The 5,462-nt window shown below is 35.4% G+C and overlaps 1 pseudogene; it reads left to right on the forward strand.

The window, feature by feature from the left end:
- The first annotated feature begins 362 nt into the window (after window positions 1-362).
- On the forward strand, window positions 363-2,486 carry LOC145692816 (tubulin beta-4A chain pseudogene; annotated as a pseudogene).
- The last annotated feature ends 2,976 nt before the right edge of the window (window positions 2,487-5,462 follow it).

Raw genomic sequence — 5,462 nt, forward strand, 5'->3', positions numbered from 1 at the left:
TGCTTGTATTTTATGACTTTATATTAATTATTATCAGTATGTTTGAAACACTAACTTTTCATAATAATCGATTATGCTATACTAACTTTCACAACTCAAGACAGTTCTCATCATTGAATAAAAGTGAAATTTTAATTTTAAAAATGATTAATTTTGAAGTTATTTTATTTATTTTAACAGTCACTTTATTCTGACAATTAATTTCATGTATAATTTTCTTTAATTTTGAATTTTAATCCATTAAATGTTTCATTGATTGTTTCAACTATGATTAAAAGTAAGTGTATTTTAATTATAGCGATCTGGCAACTAATGTAACAAGAAATTAAAAATGACAATCTACTAAAAGTCAATAACCAAGAAGAAAAAGATAGATAATTAATGTGTTAGGTCGGGTTACTGTGACGAGAGGAGTAAAATTTGTTAATTTCTAACAAAATTCAATAATTTACTGCTGTTTCCTGTATATATTTGATACAAGATGAGGGAGATAGTTCATCTACAAGCCGGACAGTGTGGAAATCAGATAGGAGGAAAGTTCTGGGAGGTAATCTCAGATGAACACGGTATCGATCCTACAGGTTCGTATCATGGAGATTCCGATTTACAGTTGGAAAGAATAAATGTTTATTTCACGGAGGCGACGGGAGGAAAATTTGTGCCTCGAGCAATTATGATTGATTTGGAACCTGGAACTATGGATTCAATTAGATCAGGTCCTTTTGGACAAATATTTCGTCCTGATAATTTTGTCTTTGGACAAAGTGGAGCTGGAAATAATTGGGCTAAGGGTCACTACACAGAAGGTTTAGAAATTATTGATTCTGTTCTTGATGTTACAAGAAAAGAAGCGGAAGGCTGTGATTGTCTTCAAGGCTTTCAATTAGTTCACTCACTCGGTGGAGGAACGGGTGCTGGTTTGGGAACACTTCTCCTCAATAAGCTAGGCGAAGAATATCCAGATAGAATTAAATGTAATTTTTGCATTGTTCCATCTCCTAAAGTATCAGATACAGTAGTAGAACCACTTAACTGTGTTTTATCGGCCCATCATTTGATAACTGGAGTTGATTTAGCAATGTTTATCGATAATGAAGCATTATACGATATTTGCTTTAGAACATTGAAATTAACTACACCAACTTACGGGGATTTGAACCATTTAGTATCTGCCGCGATGTCTGGAGTGACAACGTGTTTAAGATTTCCTGGACAACTGAATGCAGACTTACGAAAGCTCGGTGTGAATTTAGTTCCAGAGCCGCGATTACATTTTTTCATTCCAGGATTTGCACCACTCACATCTCGAGGTAGTCAACAATATCGAGCACTAACAGTGCCGGAAATTACTCAACAGCTTTTTGATGCTAAGAATATGATGACAGCGTGTGATCCAAGACATGGTAAATACATGACTGTAGCGGTTTATTATCGTGGAAGGATGTCTACGAAAGAAGTTGATGAACAGATGTTGAACATCAAACTTAAGAACAGTAGCTATTTCGTGGAATGGATACCGAATAACATGAAGACAGCTGTTTGTGATATTCCTCCACGTGGTTTGAAGATGTCGGGAACTTTAATTGCAAACAACACCGCAATAGTTGACTGTTTCAAAAGAGTGGCAGAGCAATTTACAGCCATGTTTAGAAGAAGAGCCTTTGTCCATTGGTACACAGGTGAAGGGATGGACGAGATGGAATTTACAGAAGCTGAAACGGACTTGTATGATTTAGTTTCTGAATATATGCAGAAGCAAGAGATGACACTTGATGAAGGAGAGGGTGAAGAGGAGGAAGAAGAAGGGTGATTTGTAGGTTTTTCAATCTGAGAAGTGAAGCAAAATGGGTATTTTGCTTTGTGAACTGGAGTGGGAAGAGGAGTTTCTTCTTTATGATTTATTCAAAGGTTCCTTTGAATCTTGACGTAGTGTGGTGTGGATCTCGTTTGAGATTGTAGGTATATAAAGTAGGAAAAAATAATTTTCTACAAATTCCTTTCGATACCTTTGAAACTCCTTTTTGGAGCTATAGGACAATATCCTTTCTTCTCCCAAAATGAACTCTTAAAATGTTGGGATGGATTTAACTCTAGTGCAGTAATGCTCTAATTGGAAGAGTCAGTGAAGGTTATACTTTCTCGCCTTTTAAAAACAAAAGGTGGTTTTCATTCACTTGTTACTTGGATGCAAGTATCTTCTATCAATGTCTACACGAAATTCGTTGAATATAGGAAACGAAGATGATACTAATATGCCATTATGATAACTTTTCGAATTTGCTTTGAATATCTTTTAGAGAATCTTTTTGTCGAAATAGAGTGAAAACATAGAGACCATATCTTTTGAAGAGTTAAGTAAAATTTATGCAGAGAATAACGCTGATTTTGATAAAATAACAAGACTCTTTTTTTTTAAAACTTATATTGATGGACACATTTAAAATTGGAGGATTTTTCGTATATTTATATTTTGAAATAAAAATTTTGTTTACACATTCGAGTGAATTAATTATTGATTGGTTTTCCAAAACACCCTTATGTATTTATCATGTTCATCCGTATATATATGTTCGTCTATGGCCCATGGAACTCGGAGGTTCAATGCTGCGTTCACAAGAGCTTTGCGTTTTCCGATTGGATTTCCAGTTAAAACTTTGAAAGTGTTCCTACTTTCTTTCATTCTTGTTACATGAGCTACCCACCTAAGACTCTTAGACTTGATGATCCCAATAATGTTTGGTAAAGGGTCTAAATTACGTTCCTCTTGGGTCCGAATAGTCGCCTCAATATTTTGTTCTCAAATACTTTCAGTCTGTGTTCTTCCCGTAGAGTAAGCGACCATTTTTCGCAGCCATACAACACAACAAGCATGATTATCGTTTTATATATTTTAAGCTTGAAATTCCTCACCAGAATTCGAAAAGACAAAAGCTTTTGAACTAAATAACGCAAATTCCCTTATATAAAACGAATTCCCTGCTAATATACTACAGGGGTGCACCCACGTGAGTGTTCCATCGGGTACAGACGCCCTCCCTCAAAGTTAGTTACTCGACAGACATTTCTACACGTTCTTAAGAAAACTATAGTTGCTCTAGGGGAGAAGTCATTGATGTACTCCAAAGATTTCATCTTACACTATATCTGTACTCTTCTTATAAAAACAATTTAGTTTTCTTGGTTTTTCTGAGGATGTAGGTGGCAGAACTTTAAAATTACTTAACCTTTTATCGAGTGTAGAATAATACTAGTACGATACTTCATAGGGATACTACTAGCGGTGAACCGCCCAAACTTCGAACCTCCAACACAAATTTCCTTGTGGACGCCTGATACACTATATATACTGTATATACGGGTACGTTACTGTATACAGAAATATATATATATATATATATATATATATATATATATATATATATATATATATATATATATATATATATATATATATATATAGCTAATTTGTGCTGTACAGATATAATATACAGTAAAAAAAATATTAGTTCACGTAAAAGTGATTTGGATCACTCTTTCTTTGTTACTCATTCAATGTCTTTCAGATATTCACTAAAATTCAAAAAAGTGGAAGAGAAGCATAACAAAGAGTCTTTGGAGTTAATCGTAATTGTTTTTAACTTATTCACCGTACAACGTACTGACGTTTTGCTAGTGTCATAGTGAAAAGCTTCATGAGGCTCTTTCAGTATCAGTTTCGTTTTGCTTAGCGTCCCTTTTCAGCAGCGAGGCCATATGAGACGTGGAACTATAGCTTAACGTGGGTATCCGAACCACATGAGCTCCCACCGGGAATCGAATCCGGGTCTCCCACGCCAAAGGCGCGTGCGCAAACCGCTTAGCCACGAAGTAGCTCCAGTTTCGATTTAATAGGTAATGGAGTTATACCGGTAGTATAGCATTAGTTTTTAGTTTTTCACACACACACACGGAGTTTTTAAAATCTATTTTCTTCATGAACTACGCATGATAATTTCTCACCCATATCGTGTTCAGTTCTATCAGTTGGTAAATGTGTCATTTTGAGTCGTTTTATCCGTTTAATTTAAGAATTGCAACGACAAAATTTAATATGGTAGCTCCCAGCTGTTATTTATTTATTTATGCCACTTGGTATAAAATGAAGGAGTGGTTGAATTTCCATTCCCTTTTCGTGTTGCAATTACAACTCAAGGATGAAATGCCATTTACCATTTAATATATGCTTAGTGAGAAATGCACAGTTGCACAAACACCTCCTAATTAGCATCTAACTTCACTAACAAGTCTTTGTTCTCATAAGCGAGGCTGAAAACTAACGTTCAAGCACTTAACACTTCATTAGAGTCAATTTTCGTGTTTGAGGGAATAACCGTCACACAGAGCTTCGACTATTTGTTCCAATTATCTCAAATTATATTACTATGGGTTATTGCCAACAAATAGTTATTGAATAACGTTACGAGTTGCCAGTTATAATTGAACGAGCAGTGAATCAATGAGAATTGTGCGTTCAAGTAGTTATATGTGATGAACATACTTACTTTCTGGGTGCGTCATCCGAAGTTCCGTCCTCAGCGGGAACATACATGGTTCCCAATTAAGCTGTGTGAGTCTGTGTATTATATAGGGTTCGTTTGTAATCAGTCTACGGGCATTGAAATCAAAACAAATTTTATAATCGACTTATATACAGTGAAACCTCTACTAACGGACACCTCTATAAAGCGGACACCTCTCATAACGGACATATTTTGTAATCCCCAAACACTGTAATAGGAAAAAACATATTGGCAAACCTCCCTAAAGCGGACACTCTCTAGTACGGACACGGACAGTCTTTCTTGTATTTTATAGGTATTATTTACCTCCGTATTACGAACACTTTCTGTAGAAACAAGTTGGAAAGTGCAGTAAAAATACACTTTTAGTAATTCATACGTATGTCACCAAGGAAGGACATGTGGGTGTGACAATATTTTGCCTCCTCAACTGTCTATTCAGCAACCCACAGGAAGGGTCTGTGTTTCAGAACATCCTTATATCCTTTGCTTGGATTCTACTCCCACCCAACCTGCTTCAGAAACAAAAGTGATTGACAGTTGCCTACTGTTTGGAATGACACATCATTCTACTGACCCGCTGGAATCTCTAACCAAACAAAAGACAAATTTGGTATTATTGACCATGGGTAAGCATATTGTCTTTTTAAAAAAGTCATTGCTGGACTGCAATTAACTCACAAATTAAAGTCACACACCGAAAACGCAGTAAGTAGCGATAAGTGTAAAGTGCAGAGAACTATAACATCTTATTTCCAGGTTGTGCCTCGAATTGGATGGCGCAAGATAATGCAGGTCCAGTAACATTTTGGAAATATATTATAAATACGTGATTCATGCAAAAATATTTTTTCTAATTGCATATCACCTTGTTTATTAATTTACGTAAGAAAATATTGAAAC

The sequence above is a fragment of the Thermobia domestica genome, chromosome 8 (genome assembly GCF_964235325.1).
Source record: "Thermobia domestica chromosome 8, izTheDome1.hap1.1, whole genome shotgun sequence".
Classification (NCBI taxonomy): Eukaryota; Metazoa; Arthropoda; class Insecta; order Zygentoma; family Lepismatidae; genus Thermobia; species Thermobia domestica.